The 23303-nt window shown below is 33.9% G+C and overlaps 2 non-coding genes across 2 annotated transcripts; both read right to left on the bottom strand.

Annotated features, from left to right (window-relative positions):
- Positions 1-9725: 9725 nt before the first annotated feature.
- On the bottom strand, positions 9726-9807 carry Trnas-gcu (transfer RNA serine (anticodon GCU)). Its single transcript has one exon. It is a non-coding gene; the product is annotated as a tRNA-Ser (tRNA).
- A 12817-nt stretch (positions 9808-22624) lies between these two features.
- Positions 22625-22706, bottom strand: Trnan-guu (transfer RNA asparagine (anticodon GUU)). The gene has a single exon. It is a non-coding gene; the product is annotated as a tRNA-Asn (tRNA).
- Between the last annotated feature and the right edge of the window lie 597 nt (positions 22707-23303).

Raw genomic sequence — 23303 nt, 5'->3', positions numbered from 1 at the left:
ATCGTTAGTTGTTTGTGGAAAAACTCGGTCGAAAAAGTAACCTCAAGTTTTTCAAAAATCCGTTCATTGAATGGTTTGAATAGCAAAACGTATTACATTTGCCATCCAATTTTTTTCATGAACCAACTTGAAATTTTTCAACGTTTGGTTGCTTGACTATTCTGCTTAAACGAACTTCAATGTTTTGCGTGTCGATTCTTTCTCCAATTGTTTGTGAACTGACAAGTTTTTTGGTGAGTTATTAACAAAATTAGGTGAGCATCAGTTTTTGTGCCTACCGAATTCTGTTCAGGTGTTTGTAAAAAATTACTCGTCAGGGATGAGTTTCGAACCCACGCACGCAGAAAATATTGATTAACACTTCACCGCCTTCACCTCGCTGTCAGCCGGTAAGACCAGATGTCAATCATTGGTAAATTGAATCGAAGCAATAAAAAATTAAAGCAATTCAAGCCATTGCTTGATCAAAAACGGACTTGATGTCTGTGTATATAAAATGTAATGACGACGTTAGTTTACTAGTCTTAGAACAGGACTGGTGGAAATCTTTTTATAGACCGAATCGTTTTGGCAAAATTTCCAATTTTTCTAAGCAACCTGTGAGAGCTTTGAAACTATCAACCGATGCAAAACAAAAAGTTAAGGAAAACCTAACTTTATATCGCTTCCGTTGTGAAACGATAGTTATTTGTGGAAAAACTCGGCCGAAAAAGTAACCTCAAAATTTTCAAAAATCCGTGCCTTGAATGGTTTGAATAGCAAAACGTATTACATTTGCCATCCAATTTTTTTCATGAACAAACTTGAAATTTTTCAACGTTTGGTTGCTTGACTATTCTGCTTAGACGAAATTCAATGTTTTGCGTGCCGATTCTTTCTCCAATTTTTTGTGACCTGACAAGTTTTTTGGTGGGTTATTAACAAAATTAGGTAAACATCAGTTTTTGTGCCTACCGAATTCAGTTCAGGTGTTTGTAAAAAATTACTCGTCAGGGATGAGCTTCGAACCCACGCACGCAGAACATATTGATTAACACTTCACCGCCTTCACCTCGCTGTCAGCCGGTAAGACCAGATGTCAATCATTGGTAAATTGAATCGAAGCAATAAAAAATTAAAGCAATGCAAGCCATTGCTTGATCAAAAACGGACTTGATGTCTGTGTATATAAAATGTAATGACGACGTTAGTTTACTAGTCTTAGAACAGGACTGGTGGAAATCTTTTTATAGACCGAATCGTTTTGGCAAAATTTCCAATTTTTCTATGCAACCTGTGAGAGCTTTGAAACTATCAACCGATGCAAAACAAAAAATTAAGGAAAACCTAACTTTATATCGCTTCCGTTGTGAAACGATAGTTATTTGTGGAAAAAACTCGGCCGAAAAAGTAACCTCAAGTTTTTCAAAAATCCGTGCCTTGAATGGTTTGAATAGCAAAACGTATTTTATTTGCCATTCAATTTTTTTCATGAACAAACTTGAAATTTTTCAACGTTTGGTTGCTTGACTATTCTGCTTAGACGAAATTCAATGTTTTGCGTGCCGATTCTTTCTCCATTTTTTTGTGACCTGACAAGTTTTTTGGTGGGTTATTAACAAAATTAGGTAAACATCAGTTTTTGTGCCTACCGAATTCAGTTCAGATGTTTGTAGAAAAATTACTCGTCAGGGATGAGCTTCGAACCCACGCACGCAGAACATATTGATTAACACTTCACCGCCTTCACCTCGCTGCCAGCCTGTAAGATCAGATGTCAATCATTGGTAAATTGAATCCAACTAATAAAAAATTAAAGCAATTCAAGCCATTGCTTGATCAAAAACGGACTTGATGACTGTGTATAAAAAATGTAACGACCAAGTTAGCACACTAGTCTTAGAACAGGACTGGTGGAAATCTTTTTATAGACCGAATCGTTTTGCTAAATTTTCCAGTTTTTCTAAGCAACCTGTTAGAGCTTTGAAACTATCAACCGATTCGAAACAAAAAATTAAGGAAAACCTAACTTTATTTTGCTTCCGTTGTGAAACGATAGTTGTTTGTGGAAAAACTCGGCCGAAAAAGTAACCTCAAGTTTTTCAAAAATCCGTGCCTTGAATGGTTTGAACAGCAAAACGTATTACATTTGCCATCCAATTTTTTTCATGAACCAACTTGAAATTTTTCAACGTCTGGTTGCTTGACTATTCTGCTTAAACGAACTTCAATGTTTTGCGTGTCGATTCTTTCTCCAATTTTTTTTGAACTGACAAGTTTTTTGGTGAGATATTAACAAAATTAGGTGAGCATCAGTTTTTGTGCCTACCGAATTCAGTTCAGGTGTTTGTAAAAAATTACTCGTCAGGGATGAGTTTCGAACCCACGCACGCAGAACATATTGATTAACACTTCACCGCCTTCACCTCGCTGTCAGCCGGTAAGACCAGATGTCAATCATTGGTAAATTCAATCGAAGCAATAAAAAATTAAAGCAATTCAAGCCATTGCTCGATCAAAACGGACTTGATGTCTGTGTATTTAAAATGTAATGACGAAGTTAGTTTACTAGTCTTAGAACAGGACTGGTGGAAATCTTTCTATGGACCGAATCGTTTTGCTAAAATTTCCAATTTTTCTAAGCAGCCTGTTAGAGCTTTGAAACTGTCAACCGATGCGAAACAAAAAAATTAAGGAAAACCTAACTTTACATTGTTTCCGTTGAGAAACGATAGTTGTTTGCGGAAAAACTCGGCCAAAAAAGTAACCTCAAGTTTTTCAAAAATCCGTGCCTTGAATGGTTTGAATAGCAAAACGTATTACATTTGCCATTCAATTTTTTTCATGAACCAACTTGAAATTTTTCAACGTTTGGTTGCTTGACTATTCTGCTTAAACGAACTTCAATGTTTTGCGTGTCGATTCTTTCTCAAATTTTTTGTGAACTGACAAGTTTTTTCGTGAGCTAATAACAAAATTAGGTGAGCATCAGTTTTTGTGCCTACCGAATTCATTTCAGGTGTTTGTAAAAAATTACTCGTCAGGGATGAGTTTCGAACCCACGCACGCAGAACATATTGATTAACACTTCACCGCCTTCACCTCGCTGCCAGCCTGAAAGAACAGAGGTCAATCATTGGTAAATTGAATCGAACCAAAAAAAAATAAAGCAATCCAAGCCATTGCTCGATCAAAAATGGACTTGATGTCTGTGTATATAAAATGTAATGACGAAGTTAGCACACTAGTCTTAGAACAGGACTGGTGGAAACCTTTTTATAGACCGAATCGTTTTGCTAAAATTTCCAATTTTTCTAAGCAATTTGTTAGAGCTTTGATACTATCAACCGATGCGAAACAAAAAATTAAGGAAAACCTAACTTCATATTGCTTCCGTTGTGAAACGATAGTTGTTTGTGGAAAAATTTGGCCAAAAAGTAACCTCAAGCTTTTCAAAAATCCGCCTTCCTCAAAGTTTTTCAAAAATCCGCCTCGCGGCCAGCCTGTGGGATCAGAGGTCAACCATTGGTAAATTGAATCGAACCAATAAAAGTTTAAAGCAATCCAAGCCATTGCTCGATCAAAAATGGACTTGATCTCTGTGTATATAAAATGTAATGACGAAGTTAGCACACTAGTCTTAGAACAGGACTGGTGGAAATCTGTTTATAGACCAAATCATTTTGCTAAAATTTCCAATTTTTCTAAGCAACCTGTTAGAGTTTTGAAACTATCAACCGATGCGAAACAAAAAAAATAAGGAAAACCTAATTTTATTTTGCTTCCGTTTTGAAACGATAGTTGTTTGTGGAAAAACTCGGCCCAACAAGTAACCTCAACTTTTCAAAATACCGTGCCTTGAATAGTTTTAATGGCAAAGTTTATTATATTGGCCATCCAATTTTTTTCATGAACAAACTTGAAATTTTTCAACGTTTGGTTGTTTGACTATTCTGCTTGGACGAACTTCAATGTTTTGCGTGCCGATTCTTTCCCCAATTTTTTGTGACCTGACAAGTTTTTTGTTGAGTTAATAACAAAATTAGGTAAACATCAGTTTTTGTGCCAACCGAATTCAGTTCAGGTGTTTGTAAAAAATTACTCGTCAGGGATGAGTTTCGAACCCACGCACTCAGAACATATTGATTAACACTTCACCGCCTTCACCTCGCGACCTGCCTGTAAGATCAGAGGTCAATCATTGGTAAATTGAATCGAACCAATAAAAAAATATAGCAATTCAAGCCATTGCTCGATCAAAAACGGACTTGATGTCTGTGTATATAAAATATAATGACGAAGTTAGTACACTTGTCTTAGAACAGGACTGGTGGAAATCTTTTTATAGACCGAATCGTTTTGCTAAAATTTCCAATTTTTCTAAGCAACCCGTTAGAGCTTTGAAACTATCAAACGATGCGAAACAAAAACTTGAGGAAAACCTAATTTTACATTGTTTCCGTTGAGAAACGATAGTTGTTTGTGGAATAACTCGGCCAAAAAAGTAACTTCAAGTTTTTCAAAAATCCGTGCCATAGAACTTTGTGATTTAGTAAATTTCCCGATGAGTTAATAACAAATTAGGTAAACACCAAATGCTGTGCTTACCGAATTCAGTTCTGGTGTTTTTGAAAACTACTCGACAGAGATGGGATTCAAACCCACGCACGCAGACTATATTGGAAGGGCAGACCAACACCCTAACAACTCGGCCACCCTGTCTGAACAGCGGGCATTCGTTTGTTTATTGAAGTGAACCAAAAAAACTTTGAAGCAAAGATCATCCGCTTCAAATCAAATACTATTTTTTTTTGCTCAAAACAAAAAAAAACCTATCATATCAAACCACTGTTCGATCAAAGATAGACTTGATATCTGTGTATTTGAAATGTAATGACAAATTTAGCACTCTAGTCCTAGAACGAGACTAGTTGAAATCGTGTTTTCAGACCAATTCGTTTCGCTGAAATATCAAGTTTTTCAAAGCAACCTGTTACAGCTTTCAAACTATCAGAGGAAGCGAAACAAAAATTTAAGGACATTTAAGTTTTGATCTGTTTCCATTAAAAAACGATGCTTTTTGTAGAAAAAAAACTGGGCCAAAAGATTAACTTTTTCAAAATTTCATTACTTGAATGGTTTACATAGAGAAACGCATGACATTGGCCAACCGATTTTCTTTATGAAAAAAAAAACTTAAAATTTGTCATTGTTTAATTGCTTGACTAGTCTGCTTAGATGAATTGGAAAAGTTGGCGAGCCAATTTTATCTCTAGAATTTTGTGATTTGGTAAATTTCCCGGTGAGTTACTAACAAACTAGATGAACATCAATTTTTATGCTTACCGAATTCAGTTCAGGATTTTAAAAAACTAATTGACAGAGATGGGATTCGAACCCACGAAAGCAAAACGTATGGGGTCAGCAGTCAACCACTTTAACCTCTCGGCAACCCTGCCTAACCAGAATTTTTTCAATGATAAATTGAATCGTAACAAAAAAATTGAAGCAAAGATGCTTCACTTCAAATAGGATTTTTTTTGCTCAAAACAAAAAACCCGTCAAATCAAACCATTATTCGATCAAAGATAGACTTGAGGTCTGTGTATTTGAAAGGTAATGACGAGTTTAGCACTATAGTCCTAGAAAAAGACTAGTTCAAATAGTTTTTCAGACCAAATCATTTCGCTGAAATTTCAAGTTTTTCAAAGCAACCTGTTACAGCTTTCAAACTATCAGAGGAAGCGAAACAAAAAATTAAGGCTTTATAATTTTGATCTGCTTCTGCTTAAAAACGATAATTTTTTGTGAAAAAATTAGGCCAAATAAATAACTTGAATTTTTTCAGACTTCCATTATTTGAATAGTTTCAATAGGAAAACGTATAACATCGGCCGACAAATTTTTTTATGATTAAACTTAAATTTTTTCAACGTTTAATTGCTTGACTATTCTGCTTAGACGAATTTGAAAAGTTTGCGAGCCAATTTTATCTCCAGAATTTTGTAATTTAGTAAATTTCCCGGTGAGTTAATAACAAATTAGGTAAACATCAATTGTTGTGCTTAACGAATTCAGTTCAGGTGTTTTTAAAAACTAATCGACGTAGATGAGATTCAAACGCACGCAAGCAGACTGTATTGGAGGCGCAGTCCAACGCCTTAACCACTCGGCCACCTTTTCTGACCAGAGTTCATTCGTTTGTTAATTGAATCGAACCAATAAAACTTTGAAGCAAAGATGATCCGCTTCAAATATGATACTTTTTTTTGTGCTCGAAACAAAAAAAAACCTATCAAATCAAACTATTGTTCGATCAAAGATAAACTTGACTTCTGTGTATTTGAAATGTAATGACAAACTTAGCACTCTAGTCCTACATCAAGACTAGTTCAAATCGTTTTTCAGACCAAATCGTTTGGCTGAAATTTCAAGTTTTTCAAAGCAAATTGTTACAGCTTTCAGACTAACGGAAGAAGCGAAATGAAAATACAGAAAAACGTATAAAACTGGCCAACCAATTTTCTTTATGAAAAAAAAAACTTAAACTTTGTCATTGTTTAATTGCTTGAATAGTCTGCTTAGATGAATTTGAAAATTTTGCGAGCCAATTTTATCTCTAGAATTTTGTGATTTAGTAAATTTCCCGGTGAGTTACTAACAAACTAGGTAAACATCAATTGTTGTGCTTACCGAATTTTGTTCAGGTGTTTTTAAAAACTAATCGACATAGATGAGATTCAAACGCACGCAAGCAGACTGTATTGGAGGCGCAGTCCAACGCCTTAACCACTCGGCCACCTTGTCTGACCAGAGTTCATTCGTTTGTTAATTGAATCGAACCAATAAAACTTTGAAGCAAAGATGATCCGCTTCAAATATAATACTTTTTTTGTGCTCGAAACAAAGAAAACCTATCAAATCAAACTATTGTTCGATCAAAGATAAACTTGACTGCTGTGTATTTGAAATGTAATGACAAACTTAGCACTCTAGTCCTACATCAAGACTAGTTCAAATCGTTTTTCAGACCAAATCGTTTGGCTGAAATTTCAAGTTTTTCAAAGCAAATTGTTACAGCTTTCAGACTAACGGAAGAAGCGAAATGAAAATACAGAAAAACGTATAAAATTGGCCAACCAATTTTCTTTATGAAAAAAAAACTTAAACTTTGTCATTGTTTAATTGCTTGAGTAGTCTGCTTAGATGAATTTGAAAATTTTGCGAGCCAATTTTATCTCTAGAATTTTGTGATTTAGTAAATTTCCCGGTGAGTTACTAACAAACTAGGTAAACATCAATTGTTGTGCTTACCGAATTCAGTTCAGGTGTTTTAAAAAACTAATCGACATAGATGAGATTCAAACCCACGCAAGCAGACTGTATTGGATGCGCAGTCCAACGCCTTAAACACTCGGCCACCTTGTCTGACCAGAGTTCATTCGTTTGTTAATTGAATGGAACCAATAAAACTTTGAAGCAAAGATAATCCGCCTCAAATATAATACTTTTTTTGTGCTCGAAACAAAGAAAACCTATCAAATCAAACCATTGTTCGATCAAAGATAGACTTGACTTCTGTTTATTTGAAAAGTAATGACAAACTTAGCACTCTAGTCCTACATCAAGACTAGTTTAAATCGTTTTTCAGACCAAATCGTTTGACTGAAATTTCAAGTTTTTCAAAGCAAATTGTTACAGCTTTCAAACTTACAGAAGAAGCGAAATGAAAATACAGAAAAACGTATAACATTGGCCAACCGATTTTCTCTTTGAAAAAAAAAACTTAAACTTTGTCATTGTTTAATTGCCTGACTAGTCTGCTTAGTTGAATTTGAAAAATTTGCGAGCCAATTTTATCTCTAGAATTTTGCGATTTAGTAAATTTCCCGGTGAGTTACTAACAAACTAGATGAACATCAATTTTTGTGCTTACCGAATTCAGTTCAGGGTTTTAAAAAAAACTAACCCACAGAGATGGGATTCGAACCCACGCAAGCAAAACGTATGGTGTCAGCAGTCAACCGCTTTAACCTCTCGGCAACACTGCCTAACCAGAGTTTATTCAATGATAAATTGAATCGAAACAAAAAAAATGAAGCAACGATGCTTCACTTCAAATAGGATTTTTTTTGCTCAAAACAAAAAACCCGTCAAATCAAACCATTATTCGATCAAAGACAGTCTTGAGGTCTGTGTATTTGAAAGGTAATGACGAGTTTAGCTTTCTAGTCCTAGAAAAAGACTAGTTCGAATAGTTTTTCAGACCAAATCGTTTCGCTGAAATTTCAAGTTTTTCAAAGCAACCTGTTACAGCTTTCAAACTATCAGAGGAAGCGAAACAAAAGTTTAAGTAAATTTTAAATTTGATCTGCTTCCATTTAAAAACGATGCTTTTTTGTGAAAAAAAAACTGGGCCAAGAAAGTAACTTGAAATTTTTCAAAACTCTATTCCTTGAATGGTTTAGATAGAAAAACGTATAATATTGGCCAACCGATTTTCTTCATGAATAAACTTAAAATTTTTAAACTTTTGATTGTTTGACTATTCTGCTGAGACAAACTTGAAAAATTTTCGAGCCTATTTTAACTCTAGAACTTTGTGATTTTGTAAATTTTCCGATAAACATCAATTATTGTGTTTACCGAATTCAGTTCAGGTGTTTTTGAAAACTAATCGTCAAAGATGGGATTCAAATCCACGCCCGCAGTTTGTATTGGTCGAGCAGTCCAACGCCTTAACCACTCGGTCAACCTGTCTGCACCGCGGACATTCGTTTGTTTATTGAATTGAAACCAATAAAATTTAAATAGAAAAACGTATAACATTGGCCAACCTATTTTTTTCATGAATAAACCTCAAATTTTTCAACGTTTAATTGCTTTACTATTCTGCTGAGACGAACTTGAAAAGTTTTCGAGCCTCTTTTAACTCTAGAATTTTGTGATTTTGTAAATTTTCCGGTAAACATCAAGTGTTGTGCTCACCGAATTCAGTTCAGGTGTTTTTGAAAACTAATCGTCATGGGATTCAAACCCACGCCCGAAGATTGTATTGGTCGAGCAGTCCAACGCCTTAACCACTCGGCCACCCTGTCTGAACCGCGGGTATTCGTTTGCTTATTGAATTGAACCAATAAAATTTTGAAGCAAAGATGCTCCGCTTCATTTAGAATAAAATTTTTTGCTCTAAACAAAAAAACCTATCAAATCAAACCATTGTTCGATCGAAAAAAGACTTAACGTCTGGGTAATTAAAATGTAATGACGAACTTAGCACTCTCGTCCTAGAACGAGACTAGTTCAAATCGTTTTTCAGACCAAATCATTTCGCTGAGATTTCATTTTTTCAAAGCAACCTGTTACAGCTTTCAAACTATCAGAGGAAGCGAAACAAAAATTCAAGGATTTTTAATTTTGATCTGTTTCCCTTTGAAAACGATGATTTTTTGTGAAAAAAACTGGACCAAAAAGGTAACTTGAAATTTTTCAAAAATTCCATTACTTGAATGGTTTCAATAGAAAAACGAATAACATTTGCAGACCAATTTTTCATGAATAAAATTAAATTTTTTCAATGTTCAATTGCTTGACTATTCTGCTTAGACGAATTTGAAAAATTTGCGAGCCAATTTTATCTCCAGATTTTTGTAATTTAGTAAATTTCCCGATGAGTTATTACCAATTTAGGTAAACATCAATTGTTGTGCTTACCGAATTCAATTCAGGTGTTTTTGAAACCTAATCGACAGAGATGGGATTCAAACCCACGCAAGCAGACTGTCTTGGATGAGCAGTCCAACGCCTTAACCACTCGGCCACCTTGTCTGACCAGAGTTCATTCGTTTAATAATTGAATCGAACCAAAACAATTTTAAAGCAAAGATGATCCGCTTCAAATAGAATACTTTTTTTGCTCAAAACAAAAGAAAAAACCTATCAAATCAAACCATTGTTCGATCTGATCCTTTAGCACTCTAGTCCTTTAGCACTCTAGTCTGTGTATTTGAAATATAATGACGAATTTAGCACTCTAGTCCTAGAGCGAGACTATTTCAAATCGTATTTCAGACCATATCGTTTCGCTGAAATTTCAAGTTTTTCAAAGCAACCTGTTACAGCTTTCAAACTATCAGAGGAAGCGAAACAAGAAATTAGGTAAATTTTAATTTCGATCTGCTTCCATTTAAAAACGATTCTTTTCTGTGAAAAAAAAACTGAGCCAAGAAAGTAAATTCCTTGATTGGTTTAGATAGAAAAACGTATAACATTGGCAACCGGTTTTCCTCATGAATAAACTTAAAATTTTTCAACGTTTAATTGCTTGACTATTCTGTTGAGACGAATTTGAAAAGTTTTCGAGCCAATTTTATCTCCAGACTTTTGTGAATTTGTAAATTTTCCGGTGAATTATTAACGAGTTAGGTAAACATCAATTGTTGTGAGTACCGAATTCAGTTCAGGTGTTTTTAAAAACTAAACGACAGAGATGGTATTCAAGGTAAGTTCAAACTTTTTTTCAGACCAAATCATTTCGCTGAAATTTCAAGTTTTTCAAAGCAACTTGTTACAGATTTCAAACTATCAAAGGAAGCGAAACAAAAGTTTACGGAAAACTTAGTTTTGAATTGCTTCCATTGAAAAACGATACGTTTTTTGGGGAAAAACTCGGCCAAAAAAAACTGAAATTTTTCAAAATTCCATTGCTTGAAAGGCTTTATTAGAAAAACGTATAACCTTGACCAACCGATTTTCTTCATGAATAAGCTTAAAAATTTTCAACGTTATATTGCTTGACTATTCTGCTTAGACGTGATTGAAAAATTTGCAAGCCAATTTTAACTCTAGAATTTTGTGATTTTGTAAGTTTCCCGGTGAGTTATTAACAAATTAGGTAAAAACATCAATTGTTGTGCTTACCGAAATCAGTTCAGGTATTTTTGAAAATTAATCGACAGAGATGAGATTCAAACCCACGCACGCAAACTATATTGAAAGAGCAGTCCAGCACCTTAACAACTCGGCCACCCTGTCTGAACAGCGGGCATTCGTTTGTTTATTGAATTGAACCAAAAAAATTTTGAAACAAGGATGCTCCGCTTCAAGTAGAATATTATTTTTTGCTCAAAACAAAAAAAAACTTATCAAATCAAACCATTGTTCGATCAGAGATAGACTTGGCATCTGTGTATTTGAAATGTAATGACGAATTGAGCACTCTAGTCCTAGAACGAGACTAGTTGAAGTCGTGTTTTCAGACCAATGCGTTTCGCTGAAATTTCAAGTTTTTCAAAGCAACCTGTTACAGCTTTGAAACTATAAGAGGAAGCGAAACAAAAAATTAAGGACATTTTAATTTTGATCTGCTTCCATTTACAAACGAAGCTTTTTTGTGGGAAAAAATTTGGGCCAAAAAATTAACTTGAAATTTTTCAAAAATTCACTACTTGAATGGCTTAAATAGAGAAACGTATAACATTGGTCAACCGATTTTCTTTATGAAAAAACTTAAAATTTGTCATTTTTAATTGCTTGACTATTCTGCTCAGACAAATTTGAAAAGTTTGCGAGCCAATTTTATCTCTAGACTTTTGTGATTTTGTAAATTTTCCGGTGAATTATTAACGAGTTAGGTAAACATCAATTGTTGTGATTACCGAATTCAGTTCAGGTGTTTTTAAAAACTAAACGACAGAGATGGTATTCAACGTAAGTTCAAACCTTTTTTCAGACCAAATCATTTCGCTGAAATTTCAAGTTTTTCAAAGCAACTTGTTACAGCTTTCAAACTATCAAAGGAGGCGAAACAAAAGTTTACGGAAAACTTAGTTTTGAATTGCTTCCATTGAAAAACGATACGTTTTTTGTGGAAAAACTCGGCCAAAAAAAACTGAAATTTTTCAAAATTCCATTGCTTGAAAGGCTTTATTTGGAAAACGTATAACATTGACCAACCGATTTTCTTCATGAATAAGCTTAAAAATTTTCAACGTTATATTGCTTGACTATTCTGCTTAGACGTGATTGAAAAATTTGCGAGCCAATTTTATCTCTAGAATTTCGTGATTTTGTAAGTTTCCCGGTGAGTTATTAACAAATTAGGTAAAAACATCAATTCTTGTGCTTACCGAAATCAGTTCAGGTATTTTTGAAAATTAATCAACAGAGATGAGATTCAAACCCACGCACGCAAACTATGTTGAAAGAGCAGTCCAGCACCTTAACAAACAACTCGGCCACCCTGTCTGAACAGCGGGCATTCGTTTTTTTATTGAATTGAACCAAAAAAAAATTTGAAGCAAGGATGCTCCGCTTCAAGTAGAATAATATTTTTTGCTCAAAACAAAAAAAAAACCTATCAAATCAAACCATTGTTCGATCAAAGATAGACTTGGCATCTGTGTATTTGAAATGTAATGACGAATTGAGCATTCTAGTCCTAGAACGAGACTAGTTGAAGTCGTGTTTTCAGACCAATGCGTTTCGCTGAAATTTCAAGTTTTTCAAAGCAACCTGTTACAGCTTTGAAACTGTAAGAGGAAGCGAAACAAAAAATTAAGGACATTTTAATTTTGATCTGCTTCCATTTACAAACGATGCTTTTTTGTGGGAAAAAAACTGGGTCAAAAAATTAACTTGAAATTTTTCAAAAATTCATTACTTGAATGGCTTAAATAGAGAAACGTATAACATTGACCAACCGATTTTCTTTATGAAAAAACTTAAAATTTGTCATTTTTAATTGCTTGACTATTCTGCTCAGACAAATTTGAAAAGTTTGCGAGCCAATTTTATCTCTAGAAATTTGTGATTTAGTAAATTTCCCGATGAGTTAATAACAATTTAGATAAATATCAATTATGCTCATCGAATTCAGTTCAGGTGTTTTTAAAAACTAATCATCGACAGAGATGGGATTCAAAACCAAGCACGCGGACTGTATTGGATGAGCAGTCCAACGCCTTAATCACTCGGCCACCCTGTCTAACCTGAGGTCATTCGTTTGTTAATTGAATCGAACCGATAAAACTTTGAAGCAAACATGCTCCGCTTCAAATAGAATATTTTTTTGCTCGAAACAAAGAAAACCTATCAAATCAAACCATTGTTCGATCAAAGATAGACTTGACTTCTGTGTATTTGAAATGTAATGACTCTAGTCCTACATCAAGACTACTTCAAATCGTTTTTCAGACAAACCGTTTGGCTGAAGTTTCAAGTTTTTCAAAGCAACCTGTTACAGCTTTCAAACTATCAGAAGAAGCGAAATGAAAAAACAGAAAAACGTATAAAATTTGAAAATTAATCGACAGAGATGGGATTCGAATCCACGCAAGCAAAACGTATGGGGTCAGCAGTCAACCGCTTTAACCTCTCGGCAACCCTGCATAACCAGAGTTCATTCGATGGTAAATTGAATCGAAACAAAAAAAATGAAGCAAAGATGCTCCATTTCAAATAGGAATTTATTTTTGCTCAAAACAAAAAAACACTCAAATCAAGCCAATTTTTGATCAAAAATAGACTTAAAAGCTATGTATTTGAAATGTTTTGACAATTTTAGTTTTCTAGTCCTAGAACAGGACTAGTTCAAATTGTTTTTTAGCCCAAATAGTTTCGCTGAAATCTCAAGTTTTGAAAAGCAACCTGTTACAGCTTTCAAACTATCAAAAGAAGTGAAACAAAAATTTACGGAAAACTTTATTTTGAATTGCTTCCATTGAAAAACGATAAGTTTTTCAAAATTCCATTGCTTGAATGGTTTCAATAGAAAAACGTATAACATTGGCCAACCGAAAATCTTCATGAACAAACTTCAATTTTCAACGTTTTTTGCTTGACTATTCTGCTTAGACGAATTTGAAACGTTTGTGAGCCAATTTTATCTCTTGATTTTGTGATTTAGTAAAATTTCACGGTGAGTTATCAACAAATTAAGTAAACATCAATTGTTGTGCTTACCGAATTCAGTTCGGTATTTTTGAACACTAATCGACAGAGATGGGATTTAAACCCACGCACGCAGACTGTCCTGGAAGAGCAGTCCAACACCTTAACCTCTCGGCAACCCTGCCTAACCAGAGTTTATTCAATGATAAATTGAATCGAAACAAAAAAAATGAAGCAACGATGCTTCACTTCAAATAGGATTTTTTTTGCTCAAAACAAAAAACCCGTCAAATCAAACCATTATTCGATCAAAGACAGACTTGAGGTCTGTGTATTTGAAAGGTAATGACGAGTTTAATTTTCTAGTCCTAGAAAAAGACTAGTTCAAATCAGACCAAGTTTTTCAGACCAAATCGTTTCGCTGAAATTTCAAGTTTTTCAAAGCAACCTGTTACAGCTTTCAAACTATCAGAGGAAGCGAAACAAAAGTTTAAGTAAATTTTAAATTTGATCTGCTTCCATTTAAAAACGATGCTTTTTTGTGAAAAAAAAACTGGGCCAAGAAAGTAACTTGAAATTTTTCAAAACTCTATTCCTTGAATGGTTTAGATAGAAAAACGTATAATATTGGCCAAACGATTTTCTTCATGAATAAACATAAAATTTTTAAACTTTTGATTGTTTGACTATTCTGCTGAGACAAACTTAAAAAATTTTCGAGCCTATTTTAACTCTAGAACTTTGTGATTTTGTAAATTTTCTGATAAACATCAATTATTGTGCTTACCGAATTCAGTTCAGGTGTTTTTGAAAACTAATCGTCAGAGATGGGATTCAAATCCACGCCCGCAGTTTGTATTGGTCGAGCAGTCCAACGCCTTAACCACTCGGCCAACCTGTCTGCACCGCGGACATTCGTTTGTTTATTGAATTGAAACCAATAAAATTTAAATAGAAAAACGTATAACATTGGCCAACCTATTTTTTTCATGAATAAACCTCAAATTTTTCAACGTTTAATTGCTTTACTATTCTGCTGAGACGAACTTGAAAAGTTTTCGAGCCTATTTTAACTCTAGAACTTTGTGATTTTGTAAATTTTCCGGTAAACATCAATTGTTGTGCTTACTGAATTCAGTTCAGGTGTTTTTGAAAACCAATCGTCAGAGCCTATTTTAAAATTTTCGACCCTATTTTAACTCTAGAATTTTGTGATTTTAAAAAATTTTCCGGTAAACATCAAGTGTTGTGCTCACCAAATTCAGTTCAGGTGTTTTTGAAAACTAATCGTCATGGGATTCAAACCCACGCCCGAAGATTGTATTGGTCGAGCAGTCCAACGCCTTAACCACTCGGCCACCCTGTCTGAACCGCGGGTATTCGTTTGCTTATTGAATTGAACCAATAAAATTTTGAAGCAAAGATGCTCCGCTTCATTTAGAATAAAATTTTTTGCTCTAAACAAAAAAACCTATCAAATCAAACCATTGTTCGATCGAAAATAGACTTAACGTTTGGGTAATTGAAATGTAATGACGAATTTAGCACTCTCGTCCTAGAACGAGACTAGTTCAAATCGTTTTTCAGACCAAATCATTTCGCTGAGATTTCATTTTTCAAAGCAACCTGTTACAGCTTTCAAACTATCAGAGGAAGCGAAACAAAAATTCAAGGATTTTCAATTTTGATCTGTTTCCCTTTAAAAACGATGATTTTTTGTAAAAAAACTGGGTCAAAAAGGTAACTTGAAATTTTTCAAAATTCCATTACTTGAATGGTTTCAATAGAAAAACTAATAACATTTGCAGACCAATTTTTCAGGGATAAAATTAAATTTTTTCAATGTTCAATTGCTTGACTATTCTGCTTAGACGAATTTGAAAAGTTTGCGAGCCAATTTTATCTCCAGATTTTTGTAATTTAGTAAATTTCCCGATGAGTTATTAACAATTTAGGTAAACATCAATTGTTGTGCTTACCGAATTCAATTCAGGTGTTTTTGAAACCTAATCGACAGAGATGGGATTCAAACCCACGCAAACATGAGCAGTCCAACGCCTTAACCACTCGGCCACCTTGTCTGACCAGAGTTCATTCGTTTAATAATTGAATCGAACCAAAAAAATTTTAAAGCAAAGATGATCCGCTTCAAATAGAATACTTTTTTTGCTCAAAACAAAAGAAAAAACCTATCAAATCAAACCATTGTTCGATCTGATCCTTTAGCACTCTAGTCCTTTAGCACTCTAGTCTGTGTATTTGAAATATAATGACGAATTTAGCACTCTAGTCCTAAAGCGAGACTATTTCAAATCGTATTTCAGACCATATCGTTTCGCTGAAATTTCAAGTTTTTCAAAGCAACCTGTTACAGCTTTCAAACTATCAGAGGAAGCGAAACAAAAAATTAGGTAAATTTTAATTTTGATCTGCTTCCATTTAAAAACGATTCTTTTCTGTGAAAAAAAAACTGAGCCAAGAAAGTAAATTCCTTGATTGGTTTAGATAGAAAAACGTATAACATTGGCAACCGGTTTTCTTCATGAATAAACTTAAAATTTTTCAACGTTTAATTGCTTGACTATTCTGTTGAGACGAATTTGAGAAGTTTTCGAGCCAACTTTATCTCTAGACTTTTGTGATTTTGTAAATTTTCCGGTGAATTATTAACGAGTTAGGTAAACATCAATTGTTGTGAGTACCGAATTCAGTTCAGGTGTTTTTAAAAACTAAACGACAGAGATGGTATTCAAGGTAAGTTCAAACTTTTTTTCAGACCAAATCATTTTGCTGAAATTTCAAGTTTTTCAAAGCAACTTGTTACAGATTTCAAACTATCAAAGGAAGCGAAACAAAAGTTTACGGAAAACTTAGTTTTGAATTGCTTCCATTGAAAAACGATACGTTTTTTGGGGAAAAACTCGGCCAAAAAAAACTGAAATTTTTCAAAATTCCATTGCTTGAAAGGCGTTATTAGAAAAACGTATAACCTTGACCAACCGATTTTCTTCATGAATAAGCTTAAAAATTTTCAACGTTATATTGCTTGACTATTCTGCTTAGACGTGATTGAAAAATTTGCAAGCCAATTTTATCTCTAGAATTTTGTGATTTTGTAAGTTTCCCGGTGAGTTATTAACAAATTAGGTAAAAACATCAATTGTTGTGCTTACCGAAATCAGTTCAGGTATTTTTGAAAATTAATCGACAGAGATGAGATTCAAACCCACGCACGCAAACTATATTGAAAGAGCAGTCCAGCACCTTAACAACTCGGCCACCCTGTCTGAACAGCGGGCATTCGTTTGTTTATTGAATTGAACCAAAAAAAATTTGAAGCAAGGATGCTCCGCTTCAAGTAGAATATTATTTTTTGCTCAAAACAAAAAAAACTTATCAAATCAAACCATTGTTCGATCAAAGATAGACTTGGCATCTGTGTATTTGAAATGTAATGACGAATTGAGCACTCTAGTCCTAGAACGAGACTAGTTGAAGTCGTGTTTTCAGACCAATGCGTTTCGCTGAAATTTCAAGTTTTTCAAAGCAACCTGTTACAGCTTTGAAACTATAAGAGGAAGCGAAACAAAAAATTAAGGACATTTTAATTTTGATCTGCTTCCATTTACAAACGATGCTTTTTTGTGGGAAAAAAACTGGGCCGAAAAATTAACTTGAAATTTTTCAAAAATTCATTACTTGAATGACTTAAATAGAGAAACGTATAACATTGGCCAACCAATTTTCTTTATGAAAAAACTTAAAATTTGTCATTTTTAATTGCTTGACTATTCTGCTCAGACAACTTTGAAAAGTTTGCGAGCCAATTTTATCTCTAGACTTTTGTGATTTTGTAAATTTTCCGGTGAATTATTAACGAGTTAGGTAAACATCAATTGTTGTGATTACCGAATTCAGTTCAGGTGTTTTTAAAAACTAAACGACAGAGATGGTATTCAAGGTAAGTTCAAACTTTTTTTCAGACCAAATCATTTCGCTGAAATTTCAAGTTTTTCAAAGCAACTTGTTACAGCTTTCAAACTATCAAAGGAGGCGAAACAAAAGCTTACGGAAAACTTAGTTTTGAATTGCTTCCATTGAAAAACGATACGTTTTTTGTGGAAAAACTCGGCCAAAAAAAACTGAAATTTTTCAAAATTCCATTGCTTGAAAGGCTTTGTTAGAAAAACGTATAACATTGACCAACCGATTTTCTTCATGAATGAGCTTAAACTTTTTCAACGTTATATTGCTTGACTATTCTGATTAGACGTGATTGAAAAATTTGCGAGCCAATTTTATCTCTAGAATTTTGTGATTTTGTAAGTTTCCCGGTGAGTTATTAACAAATGAATCGACAGAGATGAGATTCAAACCCACGCACGCAAACTATGTTGAAAGAGCAGTCCAGCACCTTAACAAACAACTCGGCCACCCTGTCTGAACAGCGGGCATTCGTTTGTTTATTGAATTGAACCAAAAAAATTTGAAGCAAGGATGCTCCGCTTCAAGTAGAATATTATTTTTAGCTCAAAACAAAAAAAAACCTATCAAATCAAACCATTGTTCGATCAAAGATAGACTTGGCATCTGTGTATTTGAAATGTAATGACGAATTGAGCACTCTAGTCCTAGAACGAGACTAGTTGAAGTCGTGTTTTCAGACCAATGCGTTTCGCTGAAATTTCAAGTTTTTCAAAGCAACCTGTTACAGCTTTGAAACTATAAGAGGAAGCGAAACAAAAAATTAAGGACATTTTAATTTTGATCTGCTTCCATTTACAAACGATGCTTTTTTGTGGGAAAAAAAACTGGGTCAAAAAATTAACTTGAAATTTTTCAAAAATTCATTACTTGAATGGCTTAAATAGAGAAACGTATAACATTGGCCAACCGATTTTCTTTATGAAAAAACTTAAAATTTGTCATTTTTAATTGCTTGACTATTCTGCTCAGACAAATTTGAAAAGTTTGCGAGCCAATTTTATCTCTAGAAATTTATGATTTAGTAAATTTCCCGATGAGTTAATAACAATTTAGATAAATATCAATTATGCTCATCGAATTCAGTTCAGGTGTTTTTAAAAACTAATCATCGACAGAGATGGGATTCAAAACCAAGCACGCGGACTGTATTGGATGAGCAGTCCAACGCCTTAATCACTCGGCCACCCTGTCTAACCTGAGGTCATTCGGTTGTTAATTGAATCGAACCTATAAAACTTTGAAGCAAACATGCTCCGCTTCAAATAGAATATTTTTTTGCTCGAAACAAAGAAAACCTATCAAATCAAACCTCTGTTCGATCAAAGATAGACTTGACTCTTGTGTATTTGAAATATAATGACAAACTTAGCACTCTAGTCCTACATCAAGACTACTTCAAATCGTTTTTCAGACAAATCGTTTGGCTGAAGTTTCAAGTTTTTCAAAGCAACCTGTTACAGCTTTCAAACTATCAGAAGAAGCGAAATGAAAAAACTGAAAAACGTATAAAATTTGAAAATTAATCGACAGAGATGGGATTCGAATCCACGCAAGCAAAACGTATGGGGTCAGCAGTCAACCGCTTTAACCTCTCGGTAAACCTGCATAACCAGAGTTCATTCGATGGTAAATTGAATCGAAGCAAAAAAAATGAAGCAAAGATGCTCCATTTCAAATAGGAATTTATTTTTGCTCAAAACAAAAAACCCCTCAAATCAAGCCAATTTTTGATCAAAAATAGACTTAAAGTCTATGTATTTGAAATGTTTTGACAATTTTAGTTTTCTAGTCCTAGAACAGGACTAGTTCAAATTGTTTTTTAGCCCAAATTGTTTCGCTGAAATTTCAAGTTTTGAAAAGCAACCTGTTACAGCTTTCAAACTATCAAAAGAAGTGAAACAAAAATTTACGGAAAACTTTATTTTGAATTGCTTCCATTGAAAAACGTTAAGTTTTTTGTTGAAAATTTCGGCCAATAAAACCTGAGTTTTTCAAAATTCCATTGCTTGAATGGTTTCAATAGAAAAACGTATAACATTGGCCAACCGAAAATCTTCATGAACAAACTTCAATTTTCAACGTTTTTTGCTTGACTATTCTGCTTAGACGAATTTGAAACGTTTGTGAGCCAATTTTATCTCTTGATTTTGTGATTTAGTAAATTTCACGGTGAGTTATCAGAAAATTAAGTAAACATCAATTGTTGTGCTTACCGAATTCAGTTCGGTGTTTCTAAAAACTAATCGACAGAGATGGGATTCAAACCCACGCACGCAGACTGTATTGCAACAGCAGTCGAACACCTTAACCACTCGGCCACCCTGTCTGACCAGAGAAACAAGAAAAAAGCTGAAGCAAAGAATATTTTTTTTTGATCAAAATAAAAAACCTAATAAATCAAGCCCTTGTTCGATCAAAAATAGAATTGAAGTCTATGTATTTGATCTGTTATGACGAACTTAGCTTTCTAGTCCTAGAACATGACTAGATCAAAAATTTTTTCTAGCCCAAATTGTTTCGCTGAAATTTAAAGTTTTTAAAAGCAACCTGTTACAGCTTTCAAACTATCAAAGGAAGCGAAACAAAAATTTAAGAAAAACTTAATTTTGATTTGTTTCCATTGAAAAACGATACTTTTTTTGAAGAAGAACTCGGGCAAAAAAAAACCTGAAGTTTTTCAAAATTCCTTTGCTTGAATGGCTTTATTAGAAAAACGTATAACATTGGCCAGCCGAATTTCTTCATGAATAAACTTAAATTTTTACAACGTTTAATTGCTTGACTATTCTGCTTAGACGGATTTGAAAAGAATGCGAGCCAATTTTGTCTGTAGAATTTTGTGATTTAGTAAATTTCCCGGTGAGTTATTAACAAATTAGGTAAACATCAATTGTTGTGCTTACCGAATTCAGTTCAGGTGTTTTTAAAAACTAATCGACAGAGATGGGATGCAAACCCACGCACGCAGATTGTATTGGATGAGCAGTCCAACGTCGTAACAACTCGACCACCCTGTCGTACCAGTGAAACAATAAAAAATTGAAGCACAGATGGTTCGCTTCAAATTGAATATTTTTTTTTGCTCAAAACAAAAAACCTATCAAACAAAGCCCTGGTTTAATCAAAAATAGACTAGACGTCTATGTATTTGAACTGTAATGACGAACTTAGCTTTCCAGTCCTAGAACAGGACTAGTTCACAATTTTTTTCTAGCACAAACTGTTTCGGTAGAATTTCAATTTTTTAAAAGCAACCATTCAAACATCAATTGTTGTGCTTACCGAATTCAGTTCAGGTATTTCCAAAAACTTATCGACAGAGATGGGTTTCAAACCCACGCACGCAGAGCAGTCCCAGTGTTTTACTTGAGCAGTTCAACGCCTTAACCACTCGGCCACCTTGTCTGACAAGAGTTCATTTGTTTGTTAATTGAATCAAACCAATAAAATTTTAAAGTAAGCATGCTCCGTTCAAAAAGAATATATTTTTTTGCTCAAAACAAAAAAACCTATCAAATCAAGCCATTGTTCGATCAAAGATAGACTTGACGTCATGGTATTTGAAATGCAATGACAAATTTAGCACTCTGGTCCTAGAACAAGACTAGTTCAAATAGTTTTTCCAACCAAATCGTTTCGCTGAATTCTCAAGTTTTTCAAAGCAACCTGTTACAGCTTTCAAACTATTAGTGGAAGCGAAACAAAAATTTAAAGAAGTTATAATTTTGATCTGCTTCCTTTTGAAAACGATGATGTTTTTGTGAAAAAACTGGGCCAAAAAATTAACTAGATTTTTTTTCAAAATTCCATCACTTGAATGGTTTCAATGGAGAAACTTATAACATGATATAACTAATTTGGCCGACCGATTTTCGTTATGAAAAATTCAAAATTGGTCAGTGTTTAATTGCTTGACTAGTCTGCTTAGACGAATTTGAAATGTTTGCGAGCCAATTTTTACTCCAGAACTTTGTGATTTAGTAAGTTTAATTGTGCGTTTTTAACAAATTAGGTAAATCTCAATTGTTGTGCTTACCGAATTCAGTTCAGGTGTTCAGGTGTTTTTAAAAATTAATCGACATAGATGTGCTTCGAACCCATGCAAGCAGAACGTTTTGACTTAGCTGCCAAACCCCTTAACCACTCGGCCACCCTGTCTGACCAGAGGTCAGTCAATGGTAAATTGAATCAAAACAATGAAAAACTGAAGCAAGATGCTTCGCTTCTAATAGAATATTTTTTTTGCTCAAAACAAAGAAAACTTATCAAATCAAACCATTGTTCGATCAAAGATAGGCTTGACTTCTGTGTATTTGAAATGTAATGACAAACTTAGCACTCTAGTCCTACATCAAGACTACTTCAAATCGTTTTTCAGACCAAATCGTTTGGCTGAAGTTTCAAGTTTTTCAAAGCAACCTGTTACAGCATTCAAACTATCAGAAGAAGCGAAATGAAAATTTAAGGAAAATTTGATTTTGATTTGCTTCCATTGAAAAACTGAAGTTTATCAAAATTCCATTGCTTGAATGGCTTTAATACAAAAACGTATAACATTAGCCAACCGACTTTCTTCATGAATAAACTTGAATTTTTTCAACGTTTAATTGCTTGACTATTCTGCTTAGACAAATTTGAAAAGTTTGCGAGCCAATTTTATCTCCAGAATTTTGTGATTTAGTAAATTTCCCGGTGAGTTATTAACAAATTATGTAAACATCAATTGTTGTGCTTACCGAAATCAGTTCAGGTGTTTTTAAAAACTAATCGACAGAGATGGGATTCAAACCCACGCACACAGACTGTATTGGATGAACAGTCCAACGCCTTAACCACTCGGCCACACTGTCTGACCAAAGTTCATTAGTTTGTTATTGAATCGAACCAATAAAGTTTTAAAGCAAAGATGCTCCGCTTCAAATGGGATGTTTTTTTGCTCAAAACAAAAAAAAACCGTCAAATCAAACCATTGTTCGATCAAAGATAGACTTGAGGTCTGTGTATTTGAAATGTAATGACAAATTAAGCACTCTAGACCTAGAACAAGACTAGTTCAAATAGTTTTTCAGACCAAATCGTTTCGCTGAAATTTCAGTTTTTCAAAGCAACCTGTTACAGCTTTCAAACTATCAGAGGAAGCGAAACAAAAAAGTAAGGATTTTTAATTTTGATCTGCTTCCATTTAAAACCGATAATTTTTTGTGAAAACATTGGGCCAAAAAGTAACTTGAAATTTTTCAAAATTCCAATACTTGAATGGTTTCAATAGAAAAACGTATAACATTGGCCGACCGATTTTTTTCTGAAAAACCTAAACTTTTTCAACGTTTAATTGCTTCACTTTTCTGCTTAGACAAATTTGAAAAATTTGCGAGCCAATTATATCTCAGAACTTTGTAATTTAGTAAACTTCCCGGTGAGTTATTAACAAATTAGGTAAACATCAA

Source organism: Symsagittifera roscoffensis, chromosome 4, assembly GCF_963678635.1.
Source record: "Symsagittifera roscoffensis chromosome 4, txSymRosc1.1, whole genome shotgun sequence".
NCBI lineage: Eukaryota > Metazoa > Xenacoelomorpha > Acoela > Convolutidae > Symsagittifera > Symsagittifera roscoffensis.
Note: the sequence above shows the minus strand (reverse complement) of the source record. Positions and strands in the feature narration are given on the sequence as shown.